The following is a 16,607-nucleotide window of genomic DNA, read 5'->3' as shown; positions in this document are numbered from 1 at the left end:
CAAGCAGGGGAATTTTCTCAATTGAAGGTCTGTCTTCCAAAACGAGTATGGTTGTGTCAACTTGACAAAAAACCTAGAGAGCATGCGACCTGTGAGTGAGAACGCAAGATGCTTGCCTTTTCTGTGAGTGGCTTCACATAATATTCCATGTTCAACTAATTTTACCACACTGATGAAGACACCCCCCCCCTTCTATGCTGTATAGCATTCATTGCATGTACTCCCCGTGATGTTCTTATCGTCTCTTCTTTGCTGGGTGCACAGGCTGCTTTGAACCTTGGCTTTTCTGAATAATAGTGCTGTAAGATAATCCTTTGGTATTTTGATTTCATCTCTTTTGTGCATATACCCAGACACAGAGTGGTTCTAGCTTTTAGTGTTTCTGAGGGTAAAACTGAGTAGAAAATAGAAAGCAATTCTGCTAAGAGACAGCGCAAAACATGGGTGCCATTTTCAACATATCTGTCTTAGAGATGGAAGTCCTAGCTGAGGTGATTGAGGCCTCTGTTAAATTGTCCTTGTTTGTCCAGGATCTGATCTTACATAGAGAACACCCCAAAGATGGTGCCATAACATAACTGGACATCTTGAATTTTTCAGGAAAATGGATGGAGCTAGAAAACATTATTTTGAGTGAGGTAACACAGACACAGAAAGACAATTAAAACATGAACTCACGCATATGTGGTTTTTTAAACATAAAGCAAAGAAAACCAGCCTACAAACCACAAATCCCAGAAAACTTAGACAACAATGAGGACACTAAGAGAGACGTACATAGATCTAATATACATGGGAAGTAGAAAAAGACAAGATCTCCTGAGTAAATTAGGAGCATGGGGACCTTGGGGGAGGGTTGAAGGAGGGAGGGGAGAAGCAGGGAGAGGAGCAGCTGAAACTGCACTCTGTCTTTCAGCATATGTTGCAAACACCTAAAAGAGAATTAAAGTCTTGAAAATAAGATCTGGAACTATGAAAATACTAGAAGAAAACACAGGAGCAATGAGCCATGACATTGAACTGGACAACAAGCTTTTGGATCTGACCTTAAAAACACTGGTTACAAAAGCAAAAAGCACACAAATAGGATTTGGTCCAACTAACTAGTTTCTTCCCCAGCAAAGGCAGCAAACAGCAGAACGCAGGGGAAACACGCCAAAAGGGATTGTTCATTAGCTGTTGTCTTGGCCACTCCACTGTTTTGTTGCTGTGAGGAGACACCAGGACCAAAGCTACTTTTAACAGAAAGCATTTAATTAATTGGCAGCTTGCTTACAGTTTCAGAGGGTTGCTTCATGATCATTGTGACGGGAATCATGCTGGCAGGCAGGCAGGCATGGTGCTGGAGCAGTCTCTGAGAGCTCACATCTGACCTTCATGTTGCAGGTGTGCGGTGGGGTGGGGGAGGAGAACAGGCCTGGTGTGGTCTTTTGAAACCACCAATGAAGCACCTCTTCCAAGGCCACACCCATTAATCCTTCCTAAACAGTCCACCAACCGGGAACAAGACATTCAAGCATCTAGCCTTACGGGAGTCATTCAAACCACCGTAGCCCGACACTGCAGAGGGTTGCTAATCTAAGAATAAAAAGAACTCATCACTTACAATAGAAGGGCAAATAGCCCAATTTTTTTAAAGTGGGTGTGACAGTTTGAATGAAAATGGATCCCATAGGTTCACAAGAAGTAGACCTGTTGGGAGGTGTGGCTTTATTGGAGGAAATGTGTCACTTGCAGGGTGGACTTCAAGGCTGCAAATGCTCAAGCCAGTGTCCCTCTCTCTCTTCCTGATGCCTGCTGATCCAGAGGTAGAACTCTCATGTACCTACCCAGCATCAAGTCTGCTTATGTATGACCATGCTTCTTCCCACTATGACGACAATAGACCAAACCTCTGAACTGTAAGTCAGTCCCAGTTAAATGTTTTCCCTTGTAAGAGTTGCCATGGTCATAGTGTCTCTTCATAGCAATAAAACCCTAACTAAGACAGTGGGCAAAGGGCTAAGTAGCCATTTCTCAGAAGAAGATGCACAAATGGCCAACAGAAGTATGAAAAAATGTTCAAAGTTACTAATAGCCAGGAAAGCATGAATCAAAAGCACAGCCGGGTACCACTGCACCCCAGTAACTATGGTGATTAGAAAGAGACAAACGTGTAAGTGAGGGCATGAAGAAAATGAACGACATAATGAAAGTCGTTATGGAAAAACTGTGTGGAGTTCCGCAAGAAGCCGTATCAACGCAAGTCGCATGCAAATGTTCATGGCGGTATGCATCATCTCTGTGAAAGGTAGAAATACTCCAAACGTCTACCAACTGACTCATAGATAAGGAACGGTATGCCTATATAGTAGAATATTATTCAGCCTTGAAAAGTTACGTGTTGATGCACTCTGTATCATGAGTGATCCCTGAACACAGTTTGCCGGTGCAGGAAGCCATTCACAAAGGGCCACACATTATAGATTGCATTTAGATGAGATACCCATGACAGGAGACTCCACAGAGACAGAAAGTGAGTGAGTGATATCCACCAGCCAAAGAATTATCCATTCTAAATGGGTGGATTGCATGGAACCTCACTGAGGTTGTCACTTAGAGAAAAAAAAAGATACTAACAGAAGTTTAGAACACTGACAAACAATATTAAAAAAAAATCCATTTAAATCTTCCAACTATCCTCCTGAAAAAGTTCTGAAGGAACTAAAATGTGAGACCATCTTTAAGAAAGAACCCAGTGGTTCCAAGTCTTGCGGTCCAAGGGACTGAGAGCCGACTGTGGCATCGAGGGTGCAGGTGGGAGCCAGGGAATGCCACCCCTCACCTCTGCCTGACTTCTCTCACATAAGCCCTCTGTGGCATGCTCTGAGGGCCTCCTGGTACTCCACTGTCATGGAGGAACAGAGTCTAGAATTGTTGCATGCTTATACAGGACGACTCCAGGGACAGCCGTGGAGGAGTCCAGGAAGAAGGGATGGATGGATGTTCGTCTGCCCTGGGATAGAGTGTCTGGCCAGTGTTTGGAGGTGATTATCTTGGGATGAATCTCCTAAGTAAGTATACAGAGGAGGCTTGTCTGTGTGTGCAGAGCTGCCTATCTGAACAGACCATGGGAGGAGAAGGTAACAGAGTCCCCAACGGGGCCAAGATTTTCCCCAAAGAGCAGTTTAAGGTGGATCTACACCCCTGCAGTTTCAGCACCAGGAGGTAGAGGCAGGAGGATTAAGAACTCAAGTTTATTCTGGGGTAGATGTGACCCAAGCACAAATATAAAATAAAAAGCAGATCCGAATCTAATCCATCCTACAAACAGTCCATTCTGTAGTGCACAAACCTCTGACAAACCCCTGGCACAAGACACCAGGTTCTTCCCCCAGCCCAACCCCAGCACTAACATAAAACATGTTCTGTGGTATCAGCAATGAGGGGACCCAGTCACAGCTCTGAGCTGTCACCTCCATCAGCCTGACAAGTCCCCCAAATCTTTTAGGGAGCTCCTCTTGGGCCAAAGTCTTGACACTGATGGAGAAAAGGACTTCAGGCCTAGCCACCTTGAGGCAGAGTTGCAGTTTTATTAGATAGAGATTTTAGTACAGGCTGAGAGTCAGGAGAAAGAGAGCTACCCAGAAGAACGTGGGACATACCTGAGTCTGCTCCTCACGGGAGAAGCAAGGGTCACTGTCTTGCTATTAGCTGTAGGCAGACAGCATTGATGGCTCTCGAACTTCACCTGAAAAGGTTGGTGGGAAGTCCTTCCTTCTCCCTTCTTTTCTCTCCTGACAATGGAGATTACTGGGTGGTTCCAGAGATGGCGCCGATGGAGCTATGGTCTGATAAGGTAATGCCAGGAGCCACTAGAATTGTATAAGGTATTTAGGACTCTCCCTTCCCCTGGAGTTTTTTGGTGAAGTTTCTAGAAAATTGAAGGCATCCAGTTGTTAACAGTGCTGGAATGCTGGTGAGATGCTTCAATCAGACTTCACAGAGAAGGGCTCCCTTCCCGGTGATCTTCTCTCTCTTTCTATCCTGCCTTACTAAGATCCTCTAGGACGAAGGTTTTGAACGCCCTCTTTGGTGACTGGATGAGGCGCCTCCTCCTCTGGAAATGGTATCCTCACCACAGAAGTAGAGCAGACGCATTTACCAAAAATGGCTGTGTTCGTTTGAACTGTATGGGTCAACAGCTTCTCTCTGGTTTTAATTAGCCAGCCTGGCCTGTCATGTGTTGAGGCCATTTTGGGTTGAATTTGTGAAAACACTCCAGCCAAGGATAAAAGAATGCCCAGCATTTAAGTCGCTGGAGCACGTGAGGGAAACCCTAGGGTCTCCCTGTGTGACGAGGTTTCGGGATGAAATCGTGCATGCAGCTCTCATATGCTCTTATGTGTTTTCATATTAAAGCAAGTACTAGTGAGCTTAGCCTACTAACTCATGGTGCTCATATTTAGTGTGCAGATTGCTGGACACACAGGTCTAACCAGACCCAGATTCCAAAGGAGTTCAGGATTGCTGTTCCCAGCATCCCCACCCTCAAGGATAACAACAGCCTCCAGCAAGCATCTCTGTGTGTTGGGGGACTTCTGTGAGGTGCTCCTGAGATTTGGCAGCGTTTCTCCGAACTGCCTGATTGTAGTTGGTTCTCAGCCTCTGATGGTGGCTCTCACCTGGGTGCCCTCAGAATCCCCTGGAGAGTTAACGCATGAGTTTTGACTCAGGGGGACTGGTCTGGAGTCCCAGAGTAGGCATGTCTGAGAAGCCCTCAGGGGGCAGATCTTCCTGGAATATCTCTTTCTGTCTGGAAAAGCAGCCTATCTTTTTTCCCCCAATGTGCCTCCATTAGTAAGGCAGGAGAGTAAGGTAGAAAGTGAGGTCTCAGGGATCTTTAAAAATTTGTATATGAAACAATAAAAAAATGGTAAAGAAGAAGGCTGGAAGACGTATACAGCGGCCCACTGAATCCAACCCCTGGCATGGATACAGGGGCACTCTCATGTCCCAAGGTGGCCGTGGCTCATTATGATATAAAAATGTGTATCCCTGGTGGAGAGTCACCACTCTGTTCTAGTTGATTTCCGTTGCTGCGACACTTAAAGCAACATGGAGGAGGAAAGGGCTTATGTGACTCGCAATCCCAGGTCGCCATGGAGGCAGAAACTTAAAGGTAGGCCCGCTAGCTAGTCTATACTACATGACCTCTGGCCAAGGAACTCACTCCACAGCCAATGAAGATCAGCAGGAGTCATGGGGGATCCTGCTTGCTAGCTGGCTTGTAGGCTAATTCTTTCCCACTTCAGGATCACCTGCCTAGGGATTGATGCCACCCATAGTGGACTGAGCCTCCTACATCAATTAACCATCCAGCCGATCCCCCCTAGACATGCTTACAGGCCCATCGGCTCTATGCAGTTCCTCAGTGGAGTCTCCCTTCCCAGCTAAGTCTGCGTGGTATCAAGTTGACAGGTAAAGCTCACCAGGATAGATGCTGAAGAAACACCATGTGAGAAGATGTATATAGCACTACGCCCAATAGAACGTGCTCCGAGAAGCTCATGATGTACAGATGACAGAGAAAAAAAGTTGACACTCTTTCTCCCATCCTTTGTGCATTAGAACCAGTTGAGTTGTCTAGGTTTGTGCTCCACCAGTTTCATCATTTATAAAGTATCCTTTTCAAAACAAAACCAAAACTGTATCTGTTTCTGTCGAAACTGTGTTTCTCTGATCATTTTTTTTTTTATTCAAGGACAGCAAACCTGGAGTCCCACTGAAGGTGACCTCCGGACCCTGCTATTAACCAAGTAGTATCTCTGGACCAGGAGAAGACTAGACCAGTATCCTGAGGTGACAATGGCCTTTGCACTTGGATTAGGAAAGCTTGACTTCACTGTGCCCTGTGATATGGGGCACCGGGCCTCCTGGCTTATCGCTAGTCCCTTCTGGAGCATGCAAACTTATGGTAGGGATTTCCTCAGACCTATGGGATTTCTAGACCAAGGCCAGAAGGTTCCAGGGTCCTGTCACACACAGCAAAAATTGACCCTTCCTCCCCCTACCCATGATATTGTCACCAACTTGGAGGACAGTGAAAGCGTGGTCGAAAGACACAAGAACCCTCTGGACAGAAAGCACCGAGACACGGATTCCATAATCTTCCCATCCTAGTGAGGGAAATCAGTGCTGACTGGATGCTGAACTGTCCCTCGAAATCCCTTGCTTCTCACTCCCACCTGAGATTGGAGAGTGTGGCAGGGACCGTAACAGGTTCTCTCTCTGAGATGCTCAGCGACTTGCCTAAGATCATACAGCTGGGAAGAGGATGAGGCAGAATTAGAATTCAGGTCCAAGGGTAACGGAGTGGCTACCAGCCACACAGGAGAGGGAGGGGGCTCTACCAGCCATGGAAGCCTAGTCGCCCTTGCTAAAGAGCAAAGGTCAGGGCCATGACGACCACCAGAGACCTGAGCATCCTCTCTTTAACGACCCCTCTTCCCACATAGTGCAGACCTCCATGCAGGAAGCCCTGGACAGTCCACGGAATTGGAGTTCAAGGCAGGTGCAGATGCCCCCCCCTCAGTGTGTCTGTGGATGCCCTCTCTTTCCCACGTTTAATGAGCGCTGGGTCAGGCTGATTGTCTCCTGCGAGTTCTTCTGTAGCCCAGAGGGTGTGGGGTGAGTGGGCCCATCTTCCCTTGGTATCTAATTGCCCTGAGATTGGGGAGGGGGAGAAAAGGTGGTCCTCTCAACATACCTGGCAGGACTTGGGGACAGGTCTCCATGGGTGGTTAACACCTGTGAGGTATCATGAGGGTGATACTTCCTACCTAGCTCAGACATGGTGTTCAGCATGGGTCCCTCCCTCTGGGTACCAGTATCCCCCAATGAGACTGGCCTGTCCTCTTTCAGCTGCCAGCAGAAAAGGATTTCCTGGGCTCCTCATTTTCCCAAATATGAACATGCCCCCACCCCGGCCTCTTTTCCTTCTGGAAGCTTCTGTCTGTGCAATGACAGGCCAAGGATTAAGAGAGATGATGGTGCCTCTTTTGTCAAATGGACAAGGCTTAGGCAAATCTCCTAGGCTGCTCCTTTATATTCCCAGCTGAACAAATGGTCCACTTACATAAATTACTTTTATTTCTCTGTGTGGAGTCAAAGATTGTGAAATATATATATAAAATGGGCAAAGGTTGCTTGAAGAATAAATAGAAGGATTAGAGGCTTTCCATTTGTACCAGAGTGAAATGTGTTCGCTGTCTCGGCGCTGGCTGATGGCTGGACTGAGAGCCAGTCCCCTGTGGATGTGCTGGAGACGACAGCTCCTCTCAGCTGGAGGCGTAGGGCAAGGAAAGAACCCAGCCTTCTCTCTAGTTTTGTTCATTTGCTTTTATCACGGTTAATTTTTGAGATAAGGTCTGACACCACAGCCCAGGCTTGTTTAGAACTCACTGCATATCCCACACTGGCCTCAGGTTCATGGCAATCCTCCCACAGTCCTGAGATTAAAGCATGAGCCAGCATTCCCATCAACCTGTTTTCTCAGAGCAAAGCTGTGGGGTTAGCTGGAGGAGGCAGCTCAAGCCTTTAATTCTGGCACTCAAGAGGCAGAGGCAGGCAGATCGCTGTGAGTTTGAGGCCAGCCTGGTCTACAGAGCCAGTTCCAGGCTAGCTAGAGATACATAGTGAGACCCCTCCCCCCCCCCAAAAAAAAGCCACGGGGAAGCAGTGTTTGCTTGGTCTCTTCTATGTGTTGTCACCCTTAGTCAGGGTGTGATTCATGGGAGGAGTGACCTGGGTACAAGGATCGGGCTTCAGAGCCAGCCACCTCAGGCCCCAGCCCTTGGCAAGTGACACACTCACGCGTGGGCCAAGGAGTGGAGAGCTGAGCTGAGTCTGGTTTGTAAAGCACTGAGGGTGGATGATGGCCTTCCCGGGGCCAAACAGGAACGCATTTGGAAACCTCCTCCCTCTACTGAGTCTATGTGGCTTTCTGAGAGGGGCAGTTTGCCGGTCCGGGTGTCGTGACTCACCCACTGGTGCACATTCCACAGCATTCACAGAGGCTCCACACTGATGTCAGTCTGCCAGGACTGCCACAGCAAAATGCACAGAGACTATGACTTAAAAAAAAATTCTAGTTTCCCAGCTCTGAAGGCTCCACGTATGAGGTCAGGAGGCCAGCGCAGTGGGGCTCTAGCGAGTGCCAGTCCCTGGCTTGCAGATGTCCCTTTCTGTCTGTGTCCTCTCCCGGCCTTCGGCCTTCGCTCTGTGTGTGCATCCCTCAGTATGTGTGCTTGGTGGGGGTGGGGCTTTCCCCTCCCTTCTTTGGAGAGGGATGTTCTGAGCCTGGACGCCCACTGTCCTCACCTCACCTCACACTAAGTAGCCTTCATAACCCTTTCTTCATGACCATCTCACTCCGAGTCTGGCCTTCAGCAGAGGAATTTCAGGGAGACAAATGTTGGGACTGTAACCATTGTTGTAATCTGCTGGTCTGGTTTGTTACCTGGGTACCCTGTCTGTAGGAGACAAGCTCTGCCCACTCCTCCTCCCCAGTTCTCTCTCTCTCTTTCTCTCTCTCTCTCTCTCTCTCTCTCTCTCTCTCTCTCTCTCTCTTTCTTCTTCTTCTGGAGAGGCAGCTTCTGCCTCTCTCTCTTCTCCCCCTCCTTCTTCCATGTCCCCTTCTCTCCTTCCCTTCCCCCTCCATAACCCACTAAATAAACTCTATACCCCAGCTCTCTCTGCATGGCATACCTGTCTGTCTCCTACCCGCCGTGGTCTCTCAACTGCCAAAGGGACCTGCTAAGGCTTGGGGTGGCCTGCCGCTGCCCCTTGTGGGATGCCTCCCCTCATGGGACTGGCCTTGAGTGTCACCGTGTTTATAAATGATAACCATTTGGAAAAGGGATGAAGTAAATGATTGACAGTCAGGAATGTGAAAAGAAAAGGGAAGAAACACAATGACAGGAACACAGAAGAGCTTTTCAAAGCAGAGTCAGTCAGGAGATTGTCCTCAAGCAGGGCCCCACAAAGTCCCAGCTCTGGCCCCCTCCATCTGTGAGTCAGCACCTGGTATATCTACACTGGATAAACACACTATGCCCCAAGGCTCTATGTGCAGACCCGAGTTTGTGGACTCTGGATCTGTGGGCATGTCCATTCTGTTCATGCCTTCTCTTCTATGTCTTCTATTGGCCGTGCAACCGTTATTCCCTCTCGAAATTCAAAGTCCACTTTCCCCTGCTGTTATCAGGTTTTTTTTTTACACCTGGGTCTCTAAACTGTAATCCCCCCCTTTTAAAGTATGTGTACCTCCAAAGTCAGCACCTGAATCAATTTTCCTAAAGCCACAAATCAACTCTCTTTTCTAGTGTTGGGAGTTGTTATTTTATCGAGATTCTCTAAGAGGAACAGAACCAAGGGGATTCATCCGTGTGTGTGTGTGTGTGTGTGTGTGTGTGTGTGTGTGTGTGCATGTGTGTGTTATAGGTATGTATAAGAACATAATCAGAATTAAGTGAGCTGCCCGGCTTGAGCTTTAAAATAGTAACAACAGCTTTAAAATAGCAATGATGGCCAAATCCACCTGAGAAGTTGAGAACCCCAGGCTTGGTCCTTGAAGCTGGGTGCCTCCATCAGTCAAAGTGATCCCAGAATAACTATCTCTCACTCTTGGGGGCTACAATGGTAGTCACCCAACTCACAAGGTGGGGTGCCTCAGTCCCAGCCTGGCAGATTTCCTTTCTCCAGCAAGTACCTTTTGCTCTGACAGTGATCATGCTGGCCCTCTCTGAGAATCCCAGCCTCTCCCTGTCCCTGCTGGTCATGACTCAAAGACCCCTAAGAAAGTCTGAAACTGAAGGGGGTCAGGGTGTACCCAGCCTCTCACTTCTGAATCCTGCTCCACCCCTACTTCTTCCTCTTCCCATTCCCAAGCGTCCCAGCCTCTGTTCCTGGGAGGATGTTCCATTCTGACCCCTGTCTCCCCGCCTCTTCTCTTTTTTCCTGGAATCTTCACATCTGTGCATTCCTTTGAACAGGCTCCACCCTCTCTGGAGCCTGCACCCTCCAGCCCTGTCCAGCCTTGATCAGTCCTGTCCAGTTTGTCAGCCTTGACTGGGGGCTGTTCTGAACGAGAAGTGCTCCTCAGGCAAAGGCTAGCCCTCCCTCCAAGCATGGGACATTTTCGTCCAGATGCTGTGAAAAAAGCTCCTCAGGGCTGATAGCCAACAAAACAGTATATGCTGGGGACCCAGTCCACACAGAGACCTTCAGAATAAAATACATTGTGTCATGATTCTGCTGACAGTTTGGACATGGGTACACTTGTGAGCATGGGTCTGTATAGGCTAGAGACAGCCTCAGGTTTTTAACCCCAGGCCCCATCACCTTGACTTTTTAGACCGGGTCTTTCACTGGGCTGGAACTCAGCAAGTAGCTAAGATGGCATGTCTGCCTCCGCCCATACGTTGTGCTGGCATTACAGGCCGTGGCACAACATCTAGCTTTTTTGCATGGGTTTTGGGGATTGTACTTGGTTCCTTATGCTTGTGCAAGAAACACTGTACTACCTCAGAGCTCCCTCCTTCCTGCCACACCTTTTTCTGGCTCTCACTGTTGTTTTGGTGTGTGTGCTTGTTTGAGATAGGATCTTGCTACGTGTAGTCCTGCCTGGCCTGGAACTTGCTACATAGCCCAGGCTGGCCTTCTACTTATAGAGATCTCTCTGTTTCTGCTTCTGCCTCCCAAGTTCTGGAATTACGAGTTTAAACCTCCATCCTCGTGATGTTTAAAATGCTTTTTCTAGGCCCTGCCTGGTCCTTCTTTCTCCTTTCCTTCACCCCCTCCCCCCTTTTCTCCCATTAGTTATACTGCCAAAGGGAAGTCCCTTTCCTGCAATCAGAGCCTCTCACTTCATGCTGCATATGGGGGAGTCAGTGCCCACCAGCGACAGCATGGGGTACCTGGTCCCCAGCCTGGACTTCTGCTCCTTGCTCAGCCCGACCTTGTAAAGGCACGTGCTCCTAGCACAAGGCTGCTACTGCCTTGCCCCTTCCATGTATCTCTCTAACCCAGAGATTTTTCTTCAAACCTCCACCTTTCCCTGCTCAAACAAGTGTATTAAATATCTTCTAAGCAGACAGGGTCCATGGGGCAACGACGCAGGCTCAGATCTGCACCAGGCCAGGACCCATCACCAAGACAGTGCTGGCTGGCCAAAGATTGTTTCTGTGCACTCGGGCCTCTGCCCCACAGATACAGAGCAGGACACTTCGTGACACCAGGTCCTATCCTTGATCCTCATTCACTCAGAGGTCTGGAAAGGGCATTTCCAGCTTCTGTCATTTAAAGACGAAGAGGCAGAGACCATACCAGCCTACCCAGGTAAGGTACAACTTTTTCTCAGGGGTCCCAAGCATCCGTCTGGTCACAGATTCCCTCCCCCTTCCTCTGTATTAGCAGAGCAGGGGTGCACAGACTGTCACCTCTTTGCCAAGACAGACATCACTACCCGATCATAGTGCTCCTTCCTTTAAACTTAGATGGGACCTTTTTGTCCTGAACAGATCCTCTGGGCGTCGGCATGGATCAGAGCCACCGTGTGATGGATCCCATTTGCCATTCTGGAAGCCTGGCCGGAAGCCGATGAGCATTTGAGCTGCAGGAGCCTTGCACTGGGCTTCCTCATCCACCCCCCAGGATGATGAATCTACCAGCCTGGCCTGAAACATTAACCCTTTATCTCCAATTCCCCATCTTACTCTCTGAGTGACCCTAGACTCGTACGTCCTGCTTTTGCTGTCATGGCAACTCCTCAGATGCCTCTCTCATCCCTGTGAGGGGAGAGTATTCATGGGGCTTCCATATGACCCAAAAGCATGGGTCTATAGCTCCAGCAGAAAGCAGCCACACCCCAGTCCCATCCTCTGTGTCCTCAGCTGGAAGATGAGGGCCTCTTGACTTCATATCTGCCCCCCTCTAACTTGCTGTGTTCCTGAGCTTTCTGTGGTGACACAACCCAAGAGATCCACATTCTCAGGCCTCCCAGAGTCTGGGACTGTGGTAGAGACACTCCCGGCAGGTTCCAGTGCAGGAGGCAGGTCTCAGGTATAAGCTTTGGGTGGTAGAGAGTTCAACAAAAATAGCAGGTATAATTGATTCAGCATGTATTAAATGAAGTTAAACATAGATATCTGTAGAAGCATGAATAATTTGGGATGTTTGATGCAAACAATCTATATTACAGCTTGTTTTTGACTGTTAGTGATGTGGTTTTTTACAAAACTGAGATATCTCAAAGGGTCGTCCATTCTTTCTAAACGTGTATTTAGAAAATGGATTTAAGAAAGTTCTAGTTTCTCCTAGTTTAGTCTTACCGATACTAATACAGTACACATCCCGGACCCAAGACCAGTGGTTATATAAGTTTATGTGGCAAAGGGACTCCACAGCTGTGACAAAGCTAAAACCTTGAGACAGGGAAGAGACACGGGACCTGATGTAATCATGGTGGCCTTAGACGCCAAAGGTGAAATAGTAGGAACAAGGCTGGGGTGCTGTGCTTCCGTTATTGAAGATGGGGGAAAGCCAGAAATCAGAGTCCCGTGAAGGACCATCTCTGAAGAAGCCTTGGTTTAAGCCCAGAGAAACCCAATTTGAGCTTTTGTCTTTCAGAGTGGTGAGATGACACCCCTAATACAGTACACGTCTGTGTTTTAAAACCACTAATTTGTGTCAATTGTTTGCAGCGACGACAGAAAGTTAATACTCGCATCCTCCCGACGGAGCATGACATCCACGAGGTTTGTCACCACCCAACTCCCCCAAATCCCTTCCAGTTGGCATTCACCAAGCCTTTTTGTTTTAATTGAACCACCAGGATTTAGCTAGAAAAAAATATCAACTACCTTCATTTATCAGAAGCTATTCATTGCTGGAAGGAAGCAATCATTGGCTCCAATATGCTGATCCACCAGCAAGAGTTGGGGACACATAGGCTCCTGGCACCATGGAAAGGAGTGGGCTCCTACTTAGCCAAACTCACAAGCTTGAAGCATCTTGGCGAACCCTTCAAAGACAGCCAGTTCTCTTTAAATACTTTTTTAGATCTACTTATTTTAATATACATATATATACACACATATGCACATAGACACACACAGACAGCAACAGAGAACTTCCACTTGCATGGAGATGCACACACCCCCGTCTCTGAACAATAGAGTCAGTTTCTCCTCTCCACAAAAGCTATCAAACTTAGATCCTATTCAACCGTGCTCCAGTTATGCCTTAGCACAAGGCTAGGGAGTACATTCAAGCCTAGACTATTTGTGGGTACATGCACAGTGATACAAACGTTGTCCTCTGAGTGAACTTTTAGGGAAAATCCCCTATTTATCATCTTATGCATAGTTTGGCACGCATGTGATTAAAATCAGATGCGTTATGGAAAGAGACAAGCACTGTGAACAGAGACTTAGCTAATCCAATTCTGTCAATCAAAACGGAGAAACATCTGTATTACACGCTGGTAGCCAAATTCCTCCCTGTCTTGAACTTCATAAAAGGAAGCCTTAAACACTAACTGGGGCTTTTGAGTGCTCTTTCATGTGTGGGGCCCACTATCATTCTAAACAATGTATTCAACCTGGATTGTTTCTTGGTTTTGAATAAATTTTCCTTGTTACCTTTGAAAATTCTTGTGTGCCTTTAATTCATTCTTTAAAAATACATCAAAACCTTGGAAGCACCTGACTCAGATCCCAGCCCCAACAACAATCCTATATAGTACAGTTGTTATAACTCTCCTTGTTCTGCTTCCCCCGTTTTTAAAGAAAGGACATGGACACTAAAAAATGCTAAGAGACTCATTCATAGCCACCCAGGAAGTAAAATGGGCTGATGTTCAAATCAAGGCTGCCTGACTGAGGCAAAGTTGCCCAGAGCCTGACTTCTCAACTGTTTCTTGCCGCCTTTAATTTAAAACAGCCACCAAGAGCACCCAGCCTTTCAAAATGGTGGCGAGGAGTTGGCTGTCTCTCTGTTGGTAGAGAGCTTTCCCAGCGTTCCTGAAGCCCTGAGTTAATTCCCAGTGCGGAATAAGGCAGATATTGAGTTATGGTGGGGCAGTCCTGTAATCCCAGCCCTCCAGAGGTGGAAACGGGGATCAGAAGTTCAAGGTCATTCTCTAGTATATAGTCAGTTCAGGGTTAGCCTGGGATACATGAGACCTTGTCTCCAAAAAGGAAGAAAAAATGTCGGAGAGCTCAGAGAGGGACAGAGACGGGCACCGAACCCCAGGCTTATAGGTCGGCTTGGTCCTCCACAGCTGGTGCTGCCAGGAAACCCAGTGATCCGTTCCTACTCAAGCTGCTTGTGGGGGCACAGATCCAGCAGGCACAGGTCAGGGGGACAAGCAGCACAAATTAGCATCCTGAGAGGGCCCAGGACTAGAGAACCAGGAATAGAGCCTCACCCTGCAGGACACCAAGCCTGCTGTTTGTCTTACGAGATTCTGGCTAACCTCCGGTACGCCTTCCTCTTGTCAATTTCTAAGACATTGTCTCCAACAAACACGTGTTTCCCAAAGACAACCTGGGTGGATCTAATTTTTATGAGTCTCAACACAGCTTCTTTTGGGTCCCTACACTTCAAATTCTTCATTCCCCTAGCTCAGCTAGCAGCTTAAGATGACCGAGTGCAGAGATATTGCTTTAGACTCACAGCCTGCTCCAAAGAGGCCAGAAGCCCATGGGGAGCTACAGGCAACTATGCTGGTAGTTTCCAACACGAGAAAGGCTTGTCCCTGGGCCAGACACCCTTTTAAATCCAAAAGCAAAGGATCTGAGAATCACTGTAAGGGTCAAAGCCGACTTCCTAAAAAGGAACTCCGCAGAAAAGAAGGCTTCGGTCCAATGTCCTAGGATCCACCCAGGAACGCTTCTTTGGAAACATGGCTTTATAAATGCCCACACTTCCCTGAGAGGGTTTCCAACTAGAGGATGTCCAGGATAAAATAAGATCCTTGTACTGAGGTTCAAAAACTGGCAACGATTGAAGGATGTTTGCCCGACTTGTGGGGATCTGTTTGGATACAGGAATGTGAGGTCGCTCTAGGAGAGAATCAGATTTTTCGACTACTTATCAGGACAACAGAAAAGGAGGAAGATGTAGCCTGGGTCCTGAGAGGAGGGCAGGAAGTTGGAAGAGCACCCAGTGTTTCTCTTCTTTCCCTTTTGAGTCAGGGAGGCAGGCTCACTAACTGGCTGAGGGAGTGTCCCTCGGAGGCTTGCCATCATGATAGGCCGAAAGTCTCAAGGGAGGTGGCTTTCGATTCTATGTGAGATTAGGTGATACTATGCAAGTCAGCTGCTGGAGACCAACTCTTTCGACTTCAGATGGGGCCTGGGGAAGGATCCTTACACTCAATGTGGCCTTCTTTCCTCACCCTCTCTGGCCCTTGACCCAGAGTTCCCAAACTCCTCTTTTCCCTTTCTAGGTACCATCCAGGTGACTGGTTCTGGAGCCTCTATCAGGAAACACCCTCATGAGATAAGGAGCCAGCAAATCCTTTGTAAGCTCTTTAAGAGTCTAGACGATGACTAACCCAAGCTGCAGTCCATAGAAGACCACATGACTGATGGGGTGCCGTTCCCACCAAAGATAAAGGTGACAAAGGCAGAGCCCGCTGTGTCTACAAGTGAAGGGCTGTGTGAATATTCCGAATATTGACAGGAAATGAAAACCTTGTATTGTTACATCCAAGAAAACCTTCCCTGACTGAACCACATCATACTTTGACCTCATGCCCACTAAACACACAGACCTGTAAGATTCTAAGGATAGAGTCGTTTGTCTGAAACGGTCCCTGAGCAGGAGCAGTCAGTGGAACAGCGACACAGGGATGGTGACTTGATAGCTGTGACCTCTCTTCCCCTGGGGCACTCGGGGACCCTGAGGTTTGAGGTAGCAACGCACAGAAATCACAGCACTTCTCAGTCTACATACACGTTTACCACCAGGGTGTATACAATAGAGAGCGCCCTATTCCCGGAAGCTTCCTTATCTGTACTGCCTCTCTGAGATTCTGGCTCAATTTTTAACATAAAGCCCTGCATGTGCCTAGCACCCAGGGCCCTGGGAGTTATTTATCGAGACCTTTTCTGTATACTGTATTGTATATAAAGCCAGAAGTAGAGGAGCTGAAAGGAATCATCACCCCCGATCCACGGATGTTTAAACACACTGGGAAGGGAGGGTGAGAAAGTCAGGATGGGCTGGGATCTCACAGGTGGCGCCAGGACCTCAGAGGGACTCTGGGACATCACAGGCATATCTGGAACCTTGTAAGGATAACCAGATTCTCCCACTGAGTGTCTGGCTGCTTTTTCCCTCATGGTTCTTTCTCAATCAATGCTTGTAGCACTCTCCACTTCTGACCCAGCAGTGACCTCCAGTTTACAGCTTCTTTGGTCTCATTTCATTAAAATACACACACACACACACACACACACACACACACACACACACACACACATTTTGCTCACCTGCCAGCCAAAGAAGTTTCCAGGTGTTGCGTTCCCTCGTTAGCTCTTGGGTTTCTTCTTTTCCCA

Source organism: Microtus pennsylvanicus, chromosome 17 (assembly GCF_037038515.1).
Source record: "Microtus pennsylvanicus isolate mMicPen1 chromosome 17, mMicPen1.hap1, whole genome shotgun sequence".
NCBI lineage: Eukaryota > Metazoa > Chordata > Mammalia > Rodentia > Cricetidae > Microtus > Microtus pennsylvanicus.
This window is presented reverse-complemented; position numbering follows the sequence as displayed.